The sequence below is a fragment of the Magnolia sinica genome, chromosome 12 (assembly GCF_029962835.1).
Source record: "Magnolia sinica isolate HGM2019 chromosome 12, MsV1, whole genome shotgun sequence".
NCBI classification, from domain to species: Eukaryota; Viridiplantae; Streptophyta; class Magnoliopsida; order Magnoliales; family Magnoliaceae; genus Magnolia; species Magnolia sinica.
The window spans coordinates 55,914,362-55,930,766 of NC_080584.1; the positions used below are offsets into that span (position 1 = coordinate 55,914,362).

A 16,405-nucleotide genomic window follows, 5' to 3' on the forward strand; every position below is an offset into this window, starting at 1 on the left:
ATCGACGCAATTTTTTTATCATTGGCAAAGGCATGCTTTTTAGCAACGAATTTTTTCGTCGCTCAAAATAATTAGAAAACTTTTAGTGATGAATATTTTTGTCGCTAAAAAATAAGTGTTGCACTTTTAGCGACGATAGTTTTCATCGCTAAAAATAATTACAAAACTTTTAGTGACTAATAGTTTCGTCGCTAAAAAAATAAGTGTTACACTTTTAACGATGATAGTTTTCATCGCTAAAAATAATTACAATACTTTTAGCGACGACTATTTTTGTAGCTAAAACATAAATGTTAAACTTTTAGCGACGATAGGTTATGTCGCTAAAAATATTTACAAAACTTTTAGCGACAAATAGTTTGGTCGCAAAAAAATATGTGCGAAACTTTTAGCGACGAAATTTTTTGTCACGAAAAATAATTACAAAACTTTTAACGATGAAAGTTTCGTCGCTAATAAATACGTAGGTAAAAATATTGACAAAACTTTTACCTACGAAAATTTTCGTAGGTAAAAGTCTCTTTGTTTTAACCCATTCCGGCACAAAATTCCGCACAAATTCCTGATATACACCTATTACAATAAATTTCATAGAAATTCTTCCCGATATATACCTGTTATATAATATATTTCATCATATTCACATTCACATCCATCTAAACCCAAACTACGTAAATCCATCCAAACATAAACTAAATGATCCAAAAATAAACTACATCCATCCAAACACAACCAATCTTATCCACATCACATTCATCCACGCAGAAATACATATAAGTTTAACATTATAAATAAAATACAAAAAATTATTCAAAAGTTGATTGGACTGTCCATTTTGTCCAACACAACTTGATATTTTGTTGGCTCTATTTTTTGTTTTCTTGAAAAAGAATGCTCCAAATGTCAGATGAATCATGTTTAGAGCCCAGTGTAGATAATGTATAGCAAAGCACCCTCAATCCCTTGATCCAAAAGCCATGGTTTGAAGGTATTGGCTAAATCTTTGACCCTTCACATACGTTATATCTGAAAATGATCCACCACACTCAAAGCCACAATTTTAATGAACCTGCATAGCTCATGATCATACTACATCCAAATCACGTGTTGTAGATTGACTTTGGTCAGCTAATGTAGATCTTTTCTAAACCTCAATCCATTGAGCCAAAATCCATCTATCTCTAATCTTAGTACAAAGACTTATAGAAGCTAACTATCCTTTATTAGGATTAATCTAGGAGCAGTTCTAAACTTGCATAGTTCCTGTAAAAGACTCTAAAATTACTAACATGGAAAACCTTCTCCAAGTGAAACATGTGCATAATATGTGGAAAAACTGTTAGGCTATCCTTACTTGTCAAATCTCAGTCAAAAGCATGTTTAGCTGAGCTAGGATGAACTGTCGAGCCTCTTGGAAGACCCAAAATAAGCGGAATAAAAAGGTAAAACTAAAAAGAGTTATCATAAGGAAAGCATGATGCACATTGATTTTCAGTTATGAATTTGAGTTTATTAGTAAAAAGAAAAGGAAAGAGGAAAAAGAAAAGAAAATGCATCCAATGAAATGAGCAGTACCTGCAACTTATCCTTGTAAGCAACAAGCTGGTCAAGTGTTGCTCTAAACACATGTTCCAGTGCTTCTCCGGGTAACTGGTCCACAGGAAGTGTAAGAAGTGAAGTCAATCCCAACAAGCAAACTTTCTTATCATGTTCCCTGCAATCACCATAGGACTATTGAAGCCACGAGGAAAGTTTTACAACATGAGGAGGAAAACAATCTGAGAAGCAGAAGTCACCTTCTAAAATTAGCATGCAAACCACTTTTTTTTTTAACCTATTGTAGCATCTGAAACCAGAGATTAAAAACTTTTACTGCCACCCCAAGCTTTTGCAATATGCCAAGTGTCATTGTTGCATTGTAGTAAAAGAGCATCAGCAATCTGCAATAAGTTTGAAAGACTTATAACTTAATGTGCCTTGTTCATCTACAATTTCAGCCAATACTAAATTGAATTGTCTTTAGTAAACAAAGATAAGCCAAGATATCCCAAGACATGCTAGAATATGTTGAAATGGAAACACAATGATATAAGGTACTTGAATTCAAACACATTACCACTAGTAAGAGATTGTACTTTAAGAAGGAAACTAAAAGAACTGTAATAAGACTTCTAACTCCACAATTAACTTGAATTGTGTGTAAGGTACTTGAATTCAAACACATTACCACTTGTATTGATTTATTTCTCAAGTCCATAGATATGAAATTATAAGTAACCTCTACATGCCTTAGTAGAAAATAAATAAAAGGTTTAGGTTTAGGTTTAGGTTTAGGAATTTGAGAATACATTTAGGTTTTAGGTTTAGGTTTTACGTTTAAGTTAAGGTTACAGGTTTAGGTTATAGGTTTAAGTTATAGGTTATAAGTGTAGGTTATAAGTTTAGGTTTAGGTTAGGTTATAGGTTAAAGTTTAGGGAATTGAGAATAGGTTAAGGTTTAGGTTTAGGAAATCGGGTTCGGGTTCGGGTTTAGGTTTGGGTTTTCAAGTTTAGGTTTGGGTTAAGGAGTTGAGATTAGGATTAGGTGTAGGTTTAGGTTTAGGGATTTGAGAATACATTTAGGTTTTAGGTTTTAGGTTTAAGTTTAGGTTTTAAGTTTAGGTTAAGGTTATAGGTTTAGGTTTAGGTTATAGGTTATACCTTTAGAGAATTGAGAATAGGTTAAGGATTAGGTTTAGGAAATCAGGTTCGGGTTCGGGATCGGGTTTAGATTTGGGTTTTCAAGTTTAGGTTTAGGTTAAGGAGTTGAGATTAGGATTAGGTGTAGGTTTAGGTTTAGGGATTTGAGAATACATTTAGGTTTTAGGTTTTAGGTTTAGGTCTAGGTTTTAGGTTTAGGTTAAGGTTATAGGTTTTAGTTAGGTTGAGGTTAAGGTTATAGGTTATAGGTTATAGCTTTAGGGAATTGAGAATAGGTTAAGGTTTATGTTTAGGAAATCGGGTTCGGGTTCAGGATCGGGTTTAGGTTTGAGTTTTCAAGTTTAGGTTTAGGTTAAGTAGTTGAGATTAGGATTAGGTGTAGGTTTAGGTTTAAGGATTTGAGAATACATTTAGGTTTAGGTTTAGGTTTAGGTTAAGGTTATAGGTTTAGGTTATAGGTTATAGGTTATAGCTAAAGGGAATTGAGAATAGGTTAAGGTTTAGGTTTAGGTTATAGGTTATAGGTTTAGGTTTAGGTCATAGGTTTTGGTTTAAGTTAAGGTCATAGGTTTAGGTTTAGGTTAAGGTTAGGTTATAGGTTATAAGTTTCGGTTATAGGTTATAGGTTATAGGTTAAGGTTTAGGTTATAGGTTATATGATATAGGTTATAGCTTTAGAGAATTAAGAATAGGTTATAAACTTAGGTTTAGGTTAAGGTTAGGTTATAGGTTATAAGTTTCGGTTATAGGTTAAGGTTTAGGTTATAGGTTTTGGTTAAGTTTTAGGCTTAGGTTTAGGTTATAGGTTATATGTTATAGGTTATAGCTTTAGGGAATTGACAATAGGTTATAAGTTTAGGTTTAGGAAATCGGGTTCGGGATCGGGTTTAGGTTTGGGTTTTCAAGTTTAGGTTTAGGTTTAGGTTAGGGAGTTGAGACTAAGATTAGGTGTAGGTTAAGGTTTAGGGAATTGAGAATATGTTTATATTAAGGTTATAAGTTTAGGTTTAGGAAATCAGGTTCAGGTTCAGGTTTAGGTTTGGGTTTTCAAGTTTAGGTTTAGGTTAAGGAGTTGAGATTAGGATTAGGTGTAGGTTTAGGTTTAGGAATTTGAGAATACGTTAAGGTTTAGGTTTAGGAAATCGGGTTCGGGTTCGAGATCGGGTTTACGTTTGGGTTTTAGGTTTTGGTTTAGGTTATAGGTTATAAGTGTAGGTTTAGGTTTAGGTTATAGGTTATAGCATTAGGTTATAGGTTTAGGTTTAGGTTAAGGTTAAGGTTTACATTATAGGCTTTGGGATTTGAGAATAGGTTTAGGTTATAAGTATAGGTTTAGGTTTAGGTTTTATGTTTAGGTTAAGGTTATAGGTTTAAGTTATATGTTTAGGTTTAGGTTATAAGTGTAGGTTATAGGTTTAGGTTTACGTTAGGCTATAGGTTAAGGTTTAGGGAATTGAGTTTAGGTTTTAAGTTAGGGAGTTGAGATTAGGATTAGGTGTAGGCTTAGGTTTAGGGAGTTTAGGGAATTGAGTTTAGGTTTTAGGTTAGGGAGTTGAGATTATGATTAGGTGTAGGTTTAGGTTTAGGGATTTGAGAATACGTTAAGGTGTAGGTTTAGGAAATCGGGTTCTGGTTCGAGATCGGGTTTACGTTTGGATTTTAGGTTTTGGTTTAGGTTATAAGTTATAAGTGTAGGTTTAGGTTTAGGTTATAGGTTATAGCATTAGGTTATAGGTTTAGGTTTAGGTTAAGGTTAAGGTTTACATTATAGGTTTTGGGATTTGAGAATAGGTTTAGGTTAGGCTATAGGTTAAGGTTTAGGGAATTGAGTTTAGGTTTTAGGTTAGGGAGTTGAGATTAGGATTAGGTGTAGGTTTAAGTTTAGGTAGTTTGGAGAATTGAGTTTAGGTTTTAGGTTAGGGAGTTGAGATTATGATTAGGTGTAGGTTTAGGTTTAGGGATTTGGGAATACGTTAAGGTGTAGGTTTAAGAAATTGGTTTCGGGTTCGAGATTGGGTTTACGTTTGGGTTTTAGGTTTAGGTTTAGGTTATAGGTTATAAGTGTAGGTTTAGGTTTAGGTTATAGGTTATAGCATTAGGTTATAGGTTTAGGTTTAGGTTATAGGTTTTGGGATTTGAGAATAGTTTTAGGTTATAAGAATAGGTTTAGGTTATAAGTATAGGTTTAGGTTTAGGTTTTATGTTTAGGTTAAGGTTATAGGTTTAAGTTATATGTTTAGGTTTAGGTTATAAGTGTAGGTTATAAGTTTAGGTTTAGGTTTAGGTTAGGTTATAGGTTAAGGTTTAGGGAATTGAGTTTAGGTTTTAGGTTAGGGAGTTGAGATTAGGATTAGGTGTAGGTTTAGGTTTAGGGAGTTTAGGGAATTGAGTTAGGTTTTAAGTTAGGGAGTTGAGATTAGGATTAGGTATAGATTTAGGTTTAAAGATTTGAGAATACGTTAAGGTTTAGGTTTAGGAAATCAGGTTCAGGTTCGAGATCGGGTTTACGTTTGGGTTTTAGGTTTAGGTTTAGGTTATAGGTTATAAGTGTAGGTTTAGGTTTACGTTTTAGGTTTAGGTTATAGGTTATAGCATTAGGTTATAGGTTTAGGTTTAGGTTAAGGTTTAGGTTTAGGTTATAGGTTTTGGGATTTGAGAATAGGTTTAGGTTATAAGAATAGGTTTAGGTTATAAGTATACGTTTAGGTTTAGGTTTTATGTTTAGGTTAAGGTTTAGGGAATTGAGTTTAGGTTATAGGTTAAGGGTGTGATCCCTGTAAATACAAATATAAACACGGCCTGTCCAAATGGCCAGGCCACTCCAATACTATCCATAGAAAATAGACAGCTTTATCATGGTCATAACAGCGGTTCCCACCTTCTAGGGACCCCCGCTCAACATCTGGATAGCTCTAACGCACATCCGGGTCTGCTCCATCAATTTTGAGCAAATACAGATATAAACACGGCTTGTTTAAATGGTCAGGCCACTCCAATGCTATCCATAGGAAATGGACAGCTTCAACATGGTCATAACAACAGTTCCCACCTTTTAGGGACCCCCGCTCAACATCCAGATAGCTCTGACACATATCTGTGTCTACTCATTTAAATAAAATAGATTATTAAGATCATTTAAATAAAATCATGTCTAATCAACAATCTAACTTGGAGGATTTTGTTAGCATTGTTGATGGCACCTCGAACCTTATTAAAATCCAGGTTGCAATCTGTGGCCATTGATGTTATTTGTCTTTTTGTGAAGTTGGCGACGATTTCTCCATCAAACCCAGCGAAAGCAACCCTAATGATAAAGAACATTTCTTTCCATGAATTCATTATCTCTCTCTCTCTCTCTCTCTCTCTCTCTCTCTCTCTCTCTTTCTTTTAATTTTTTAACTTTCCATTACAATAATTACCTAAAATCATGTCGTTTTCTCAAGATAGAAGTCCAATCCATCCCAACTTGTGCACCTGTTAGGACAAGCAATTCAAACAACATCCTGCAACACATTTAAATGCCTAATCAGTCTCACTCTAGTCTTATATATTGAATGCCTAATGTACAGTCTCTTGAATTGGTGCAAACCATACCTGAATTGAGTGTAATGATTCAAAGAATGAAGAAATTTGACATGTAACTACATACAAGAAAGATAAAAGATATGCATATCTGGAGTGTTGTTATTCTCACATTGTTGTGAGAGAGTAGGGTTTCATCATATATATTGATCAACTTATGGAATTTTATGATCATATGAAGTTGAGGCATGCATGCAAACCAAAAAAGGCACTCCATAATCTAAAATAAGCATCTAAAGCTTGGTTACAAAGGTTAGAGAATACTTTATTCAAGTGGTTTTATTTTCCCTTTTACTAATACATGCACTTTTGTGAAGAAATAATTCAAGCTTAGCCATAGTTAGACAAGATTTTGCATTGAGTAACTACGAAACTCTCTCCTAAGAGTGACCTGTAACAAGATCTCCATCACATATTCAGTTTCAAAGTGACAACTCAATAAGGAAATAAAATCTATAAGAATGTGCATGCCCACATATATGTTTGTTTATATTTTATATAATTTATTTATGAATACATCCATTTTAAAATCTTATTACTAATGCTAATAATATTTTCTATTTAATTATTTACAACTAAGTTTGAGTCAAGTAAAACTTGGTCAAGTCTTTGACTTGAGCTGGCCTAACTGTACTTCAAATTATGTCATGGATATTTTGGGACTATAGGTTTTGGACTAATTACACAACTTTCAGCAGAGAAGTACCACAAGAGAAGGAATTAAAACTCATAGATCAATCATTTAAATAGTTGAAGCTATGACCCATTCTCAGTGACTCATGCACCATTGCATGGATGTAACCTTTACTTTATTAGTCAACATATTCATTAGTTTGTTGCCATTAAAATAAAAAATAATAATTAAAAAAAAAGATGGCTTGTTTGGATCTATAGAAAAATTTCTCTTGAATGTAGTTTCCATGGTTTGAATCTTTAATTAAGTTTTTCATATGTGAATCCCCAAATCAGAAAATCAAGGATTTTCAATTCGGAATCCTCGAATCCGTTAATTAGGGATTTTCGAATCCCAAATCCAGCAATTAGGGTTTTCTGATTTGAATCCCCAAATCAGAAATTAGGGATTTCGAATCCCAAATCAAATAATTAGGGTTTTCTGATTTGAATCCCCAAATCAAAAATTAGGGATTTCGAATCCCAAGTCCCATATTAGGGATTCCAGTCATATTACCCCATAATCCAGTTGAAATTAGGGATTTTTTTAAAGATTCGAATAAGTCAATTAGGGATTTTAAATTCGAACCCCAAATCCAGTTGCCAGATTGGGGATTCCATTATCATACCTAGAGTGAACTTCGCTCGATCTCACGACAGATGTGGAACTCCTTGCCATCATCCATGGCTGTCACCTGTGGAAATCCTCCACTCAAGCTCCGACAGCCATGTCCGAGGTGAGAGAGAGAGATAGAGAGAGAGAGAGAGTGACGATCGAGTGAGAAATGGGGGGAGATTGGGCGCAGCTCTATTTTGAGCGCGCGCCCAATTTTGGGCGGGACCATGGACGGTGCTCTATGGCCCCTACCATGATGTATGTGTTTCATCCATTCCGTTCATCCATTTTTAAAGATCATTTTAGAGCTTTATGCCAAAAATTAGAGGGAAATAAATCTCAGCTAGTCCACACCACTTGAGAACAATAATGATTGGATATCCACCATTAAAATCCTCCTAAGGCTCACTATACTATTTATTTAACATCCAATATGTTAATTTAGTCATACATGATCAGATGAAGGGGAAAAACAAAAAACAGCTTGATCCAAAACTTTTATGGCTACCAAAATGTTTTTAATGGTCAACGCTCATTCAACACTGTTTCCTGTAATGTGGTCCATTTGAGATTTAGATATATCTCATTTTTGGTCTCATATTGTAAAATTATCCTTAAAAATATATGGACAGCATGGATGAAACACATACATCATGGTGGGGGGCACAAAGCACCAACCACCAGCCATTGGCTGTTGTCAAGGGGAGTACACAATGCGTTCCCAAGCGTACTGAGTAAATCTTGTGGGGCCCAACATGATTTATTCATTTTATCGACTCCTTCCATCCATTTTAACATATAATTTTATTACATAAGCTCAAAAATGAAGCCTATAAAAATCTGAAGTGCACCACATCATAGGAAACAGTATAAATTGAACGTCTACCATTGAAAAATTTTGGGAGGCCAATGAAGTTTTGGATCAAGTTGATATTTTAATTTTCCCTTCATCCATGTATTTGTGATCTATTGAACAGGTTGGATGACAAATAAAAATCATTGTACGCCATAAGAAGATTTCAATGGTGGAAATCATTATTCCCACTGTTTCCTATGGTATGGTCCACTTGAGCTTTAGATATGCCTTAATTTTGGGCTTAACCACTAAAATGATCTGGAAAAATGGATTGACAGTGTGGATAAACCAAATACATTCACTGTGTCATTGCTAACTGGATACGGCAGGGTAGGATGCAATATGCGTTGAAACCCTTTCGGGGGTCACAAAAGTTTTGGATCAATATGAAATTTGTTTTTCCTATTTATCCAAGTATTTGGACCACACCACATGAAATGGTGTTGATTGAATATCCAACATTAAAAACTTCTTGTGATCGAGCCAAAGTATGAGGCAGATTCAAAGTTCGAGTGGACCCCATCATCCGTATACGAAACTCAGGTGGGCCATACCATCTTAAACTATGTGAAGACACCCTAAAAATATAAAAGCACTTGGTGGGGTCCAGATGAGTTTTGGATACGGCTGAAACTTAGTCTAACCCCTCATCCAAGTGGGACACACATAATGAATGGGATGGATCTGTGAATCACATTTAGGTAGGCCCAATATATGATTATGAATGTTACCCCTCTCCACTATATTATGTGGTGTGGCCCACCTAAGTCATGGATTGAGTTTGAGTTTATTTTTAAGCTCTTGGCCCACCCAAGCCACGGATTGACTTTCTCCATACCGCTCAATACTTTTCTCTGATCATTTTAAGATATTAACCAAAAAATGGGGCAGGTCCAAGGCTCAAGTAGACTACAAAGTGGGGATTGACAGTGTGGAAACATTATTCCCACGGTTTCCTATGGTGTGGTCCACTTGAGCTTTAGATATACCACAATTTTGAGCTGAACCACTAAAATGATTTGAAAACATGGATGGACGGAGTGGATAAGACAAATACATTCACGGTGGGCCTAACTGAGTTTACGATATCATTGTAGAGAATTATCCAACAAAATGAATAATATCCCAAAATTAAATGGACCACACCACAAATACCAGCAGGGGATGATGATTTTCACCATTAAAAATTTCGTAGGGCCCACCATAACATTTTTTTCCCATCAAATCTATTCATAAACCCGATCCAAATAGAAAAACGGCTCAACCCGGTTTTGGATTTTGGACCAATTCTTCTGTTGTAAGCCCACTTGAGTTTCATTTACCAATGATTTTTTAGATATCTCATAACCTAAAGGGGACACATCAAATCCACAGTGTTGATGTTCGACACACATCATGATGGGGCCCACAAAACTTACAAACATCAATTCTTAGGTTCTCACAAGGTCAATAAGTTAGGTCACAATTTTGACCAGAATATTTGGCCCATTTTACATGTCTGGTCCATTCACTCTATTTTACTGATCATTACCCTCAATTTGACTAGTTGCTCGCCCCGATCATGCTACATATGACAAAGATATTGGGCAAACAAGATTGATCAACAATTTGAGTGAATTTTGATTTAAACATCTGAAGTTATTTACTCTTCAATCTGGACTGATCAAATTGTCCAAAAACAGTTAAAGGTTGTTCATAATATCAAAAATATATAAATGAATAGAAAACACATACATCAGCTTGATCCAAAACTTCTATGGCCTCCGAGAAATTTTAAATGGTAGAGGTTCAATCATAATATTTCCTATTTTGTGGTCCACTTGAGCTTTGGATATGCTTCTTTTTTATTCTTTAGACCTCAAATTATCTGTTAACATGGATGAATGGAGTTGATAAAATAAATAAATAACGGTGGACCCCACAGAGTTTACTCTGGTAAAGGTAACGAGTAACTCACTTAAATGGAGTGGAGAAAGGTTTCCTTAAAACATTCATAATCATATATTGGGCCTTCCTAAATGTGATTCACATATCAAACCCACTCATTATGTGTGTCCCACTTGGATGAGGGGTCAGACCAAGTTTCAACCGCATCCAAAACTCATGTGGGCCCCACCAAGTGCTTTTATATTTTTTTAGATGTCTTCACATAGTTTTCAATGGTATGGCCCACTTAAGTTTCGTTTATCGATGATTTTTGAGATATCTCATAACCTAAAGGGGACACATCAAATCCATGGTGTTGATGTTCGACACACATCATGATTGGGCCCATAAAACTTACTAACATCAATTCTTAGGTTCTCACGAGGTCAGTAAGTTGGGTCACAATTTTAACAAGAATATTTGGCCCATTTTACATGTCTGGTCCATTCACTCTATTTTACTGATCAATACTCTCAATTTGACTAGTTACTCGCCTCAATCAGGCAACATATGAGAAAGATATTGGGCATATAAGATTGATCAACAATTTCAGTGAAATTTGATTTAAACATCTGAAGTTATTTACTCTTCAATTTGAACTGATTAGATTGTCCAAAAATGATTAAAGGTTCAATTAGTGGATGTGCCTAATAATTTAGTAATTTTATTTTTCACAAATAAATTTAACAATTTTTTTTTTCAAAATGTATTTTTTTTTTTACTCTTTTAACTAAATATCATTTTTATTATAAAATATTTCAAAAATATTTAAAATACAAATTTTGAATTTTTATTTTCAAAATCTCAAAAATTTTCTCAAAAATTTTGAAAATGCTGATTTTTTCTTCAAAAGCATTATTTTTTTCTCAAAATTTTTCTTAAACATAGTTAAAATTTCTAAACTTTTCAATATTCTTTTTCATGTGATATATAGATATATATATATATATATATAGGGAAAAGGTACTATGCGCTCGAGCTGATGGGACTGTCCCATGAGGTCGAGTTGTGTGGGCCCCACCGTGATGCATTTCAAACATCTCCCCCATCAGTCAGATGCACCATTCCATCGTGGGCCTAGGTCTCAAAAATCAACTCAATCCATGACTTGTGTGGGCCACACCACATACAGAAGTGGGGAGGGGCCGTGCACCATTAAAACATTCATAATCATTTTTCGGGCCCACCAAGATGTGGTTTGCAAATACAGCCCATCCATTATGTGTGTCCCACTTGAATGAGGGTTCAGACCAAGTTTCAGCAGCATTCAAAACTCAGGTGGGCCCCACCAAGTGCTTTTATATGTTTTTGGCATGTCTTCACATGATTTTAGATGGTATGGCCCACCTGAGTTCCGTATACGGCTAATTTTTGGGATATCCCATAATTTAGAGGGGACCCATCAAATGCACGATGTTGATGGTCGACACGCATGCACTACGCCAAAACAGTGAAAAAAGGATGGTCCAAAACTGTCTCAAATGACCAAAAAGGACGGTTATGGACCGTCGCATGGGCCGTCAAATTTTGACGTGTCATATTACTTAAAGGACGGTCGAAAACTGTCATTCTTATTGATGAAAAAATGACGGTCATGGACCGTCTCTGATGAGCCTTCAAAGGATGGCTATGAACAGTCCTTTAAAAGGACAATCATGGACCGTCCTTAAAAAGGACTGTCATGGACTCTCTTATGAGCCTTCAAAGGACGGTCATGGATAGTCCTTAAAAAGGACAGTCATGGACCGTCTCTGATGAGCCTTCAAAGGATGGCCATCGACCATCCTTTAAAAGGACTGTCATGGACCGTCCTTAAAAAGGACTGTCATGGACAGTCTCTTATGAGCCTTCAAAGGATGGCCATGGACCGTCCTTTAAAAGGACGGTCATAGGAGGTCCCTTATGAGCCTTCAAAGCTCAATATCCACCTGTTACAATATATTTCATCATATTCTTCCTAATATACACCTGTTATATAATATATTTCATCATATTCGCATTCAAATCCATCTAAACCCAAACTACATAAATCCAACATAAAACTACATTCATCCAAACATAAACTACATCCATCCATCCAAACACAAACAATCTTATCCACATTACATTCATCCACGCATAAATACATATAAGTTTAACATCATAAATAAAAAAAAGGAAAAAAATCAGTAACAATTTTTATTTTGTCTTTCATCTGAAAAAAAATATTAAACCAACAAAACATTATAATTCAGAATCATGAAGAATTGCATAAACTTCTTCCAAAAAAGTGGGCACTTTTTAAAAATAAAACTGATCATTAAAATAAAACTAATGCAAGAAAATAATGCAAAAAAGTGTTTCTATTCAAGTTAATAGAAACAACAACAAAAATTAAAGCTTTGTAAAAAGGGGCATGTGTTAAAAGGGATATATTCTTGTTTGTTGCCATGTGATTGGGTTACAATTCAAGTTAATAGAAACAACAACAAAAATTAAAGCTTTGTAAAAAGGAGCATATGTTAAAAGGGATACATTCTTGTTTCTTGCCATATGATTGGGCTACATTATTACAGCAATCGAGTTTGGGTACAGGATCAGGTTTAGGTTTGGGCTTTCAAGTTTAGGTTTAGGTTTAAGTTTAGGTTAGGGAGTTGAGATTATGATTAGGTGTAGGTCTAGGTTTAGGGATTTGAGAATACATTTAGGTTTTAGGTTTTAGGTTTAGTTTTAGGTTTAGGTTAGGGAGTTGAGATTAGGATTAGGTGTAGGTTTAGGTTAAGGAGTTGAGATTAGGATTAGGTGTAGGTTTAGGTTTAGGGATTTAAGAATACATTTAGGTTTTAGGTTTAGGTTATAGGTTATAGGTTTAGGTTTAGGTTTATGTTTAGGTTAAGGTTTAAGTTTAGGTTATAAGCTATAGGTTTAGAGAATTGAGAATAGGTTAAGGTTAAGGTTTAGGAAATCGGATTCGGGTTCGAGATCGGGTTTAGGTTTAGGCTTTCAAGTTTAGGTTTAGGTTTAGGTTAGGGAGTTGAGATTAGGATTAGGTGTAGGTTTAGGTTTAGGGATTTGAGAATACATTTAGGTTATAGGTTTAGGTTATAGGTTATAGGTTTAGGTTTAGGTTTATGTTTAGGTTAAGGTTTAGGTTTAGGTTATAAGCTATAGGTTTAGGGAATTGAGAATAGGTTAAGGTTTAGGTTTAGGAAATCGGATTCGGGTTCGGGATCAGGTTTAGGTTTGGGTTTACAAGTTTAGGTTTAAGTTTAGGTTAGGGAGCTGAGATTAGGATTAGGTGTAGGTTTAGGTTTAGGGATTTGAGAATACATTAGGTTTTAGGTTTATGTTTAGGTTTAGGTTATAAGCAATAGGTTTAGGGAATTGAGAATAGGTTAAGGTTTAGGTTTAGGAAATCGGGTTCGGGTTCGAGATCGGGTTTAGGTTTGGGTTTTCAAGTTTAGGTTTAAGTTTAGGTTAGGGAGTTGAGATTAGGATTAGGTGTAGGTTTAGGTTTAAGGATACATTTCGGTTTTAGGTTTAGGTTTAGGTTTTACGCTTAGGTTTAGGTTATAGGTTTAGGTTATAAATGCAAGTTATAGGTTTAGGTTTAGGTTAGGTTATAGGTTAAGTTTTAGGGAATTGAGAATAGGTTAAGGTTTAGGTTTAGGAAATCGAGTTCGGGTTCAGGATCGGGTTTAGGTTTGGGTTTTCAGGTTTAGGTTTAGATTTGGGTTAGGGAGTTGAGATTAGGATTAGGGGTAGGTTTAGGTTTAGGGATTTGATAATACATTTAGGTTTTAGGTTTAGGTTTAGGTTATAGGTTATATGTTTAGGTTTAGGTTAAGGTTTTGGTTTAGGTATAGGTTTAGGTTATAAGCTATAGGTTTAGGGAATTCAGAATAGGTTAATGTTTAGGTTTAGGAAATCGGGTTCGGGATCGGGATCGGGTTTGGGTTAGGGTTTTCAAGTTTAAGTTTAGGTTTAGGTTAGGGAGTTGAGATTAGGCTTAGCTGTAGGTTTAGGTTTAACGATTTGAGAATACATTAAGGTTTAAGGTTTAGGTTTAGGTTATAGGTTATAGGTTTAGGTTTAGGTTTAGGTTAAGGTATAGGTTTAGGTTTCGGTTTAGGTTATAAGCTATATGTTTAGGGAATTAAGAATAGGTTAAGGTTTAGGTTTAGGAAATCGGGTTCGGGTTCGGGATTGGGTTTAGGTTTGGGTTTTCAAGTTTAGGTTTAGGTTTAGGTTAGGGAGTTAAGATTAGGATTAGGTGTAGGTTTAGGTTTAGGGATTTGAGAATACATTAGGTTTTAGGTTTAGGTTTAGGTTTAGGTTATAGGTTATAGGTTTAGGTTTAGGTTTAGGTTATAAGCTATAGGTTTAGGGAATTGAGAATAGGTTAAGGTTTAGGTTTAGGAAATCGGGTTCGGGTTTGGGATTGGGTTTAGGTTTGGGTTTTCAAGTTTAGGTTTAGGTTTAGGTTAGGGAGTTGAGATTAGGATTAGGTGTAGGTTTAGGTTTAGGGATTTGAGAATACATTAGGTTTTAGGTTTAGGTTTAGGTTATAGGTTATAGGTTTAGGTTTAGGTTTAAGTTTAGGTTTAGGTTTCAGTTATAAGCTATAGGTTTAGGGAATTGAGAATAGGTTAAGGTTTAGGTTTAGGAAATCGGGTTCGGGTTCGGGATCGGGTTTAGGTTTGGGTTTTCAAGTTTATGTTTAGGTTTTGGTTTAAGTTTAGGTTAGGGAGTTGAGATTAGGATTAGGTGTAGGTCTAGGTTAAGGGATTTGAGAATACATTTAGGTTTTAGGTTTAGGTTTAGGTTTTAGGTTTTAGGTTATAGGTTTAGGTTTAGGTTAGAGAGTTGAGATTAGGATTAGGTGTAGGTTTAGGTTAGGGAGTTGAGATTAGGATTAGGTGTAGGTTTAGGTTTAGGGATTTGAAATACATTTAGGTTTTAGGTTTTGGTTATAGGTTATAGGTTTTGGTTTAGGTTTATGTTTAGGTTATGGTTTAGGTTTAGGTTATAAGCTATAGGTTTAGCGAATTGAGAATAGGTTAAGGTTTCGGTTTAGGAAATCGGGTTCGGGTTCGGGATTGGGTTTAGGTTTATTTTTTCAAGTTTAGGTTTAGGTTTAAGTTAGAGAGTTGAGATTAGGATTAGATGTAGGTTTAGGTTTAGGGATTAGAGAATACATTAGGTTTTAGGTTTAGGTTTAGGCTTAGGTTATAAGCAATAGGTTTAGGTATAGGTTTAGGTTTAGGTTATATGTTATAGGTTTAGGTTTAGGTTTAGGTTTAAATTATAAGCTATAGGTTTAGGGAATTAAGAATAGGTTAAGGTTTAAGTTTAGGAAATCCGGTTAGGGTTCGGGATCGGGTTTAGGTTTGGTGTCACGCCCCAGACTCGGTAACTGAACTCACAAGGAACCCGATGGCCGGTTCTGGCCGCAACAGCCTCCGTAGTACCCCATTCTCGGCTCCTGAGGTAGGTTCCGATCCTAGGATCCTACAAGGAGGATTTTCATAACAATATAATCACTTCCAATGCGAGCATACTCAAGATCACAGCAAGTACATCTGAGAATAACAAAGGTACACATCACAAAATCTACTAAAAATTTAAACTTTTACAATCATCCAAAAGGTCCAAAAGGACATACATGAGAATAAAAGGAAAAGAGAGAGAAATCAGCAACACTGGAGTCCTCACTACTCAACTCTACTCCATGCTCTGCTACGGCGCCTACATAGAGTCTCCTGCACGTATCAATCGTGCATAAGCTTATAGAAGCTTAGAGGGTGGTGTAAGTGTGTGACAATGGTGCACAGAAGAATAGTAGGAGGTATAAGGAGAGAAGCATAATCAATGAACATATCACTAGTCTTACCAAGGCTTACCATGAATGCGATGCAATAAGTAATGAATGCCATACCAAGGCAATGTATGAAAGGGGGGCTTGTACAGCCAATGCTAATGCGATGTAAGTAATGTCAGTGCTCATAGCCAAACCATAAGTCAAGTACATTTTCAATCATAAGGAAATCACCGGGGTCCATTACACTGCTGAA

The 16,405-nt window shown here is 35.3% G+C and overlaps 1 long non-coding RNA gene across 1 annotated transcript; it reads right to left on the reverse strand.

Moving 5' to 3' along the window:
* Positions 1-746: 746 nt before the first annotated feature.
* Positions 747-1,971, reverse strand: LOC131220530 (uncharacterized). Its single transcript, XR_009158664.1, has 3 exons — positions 1,797-1,971; positions 1,576-1,714; positions 747-1,009 (listed from the first exon to the last, which is right to left on the reverse strand). It is a non-coding gene; the product is annotated as an uncharacterized LOC131220530 (long non-coding RNA).
* Positions 1,972-16,405: the final 14,434 nt, after the last annotated feature.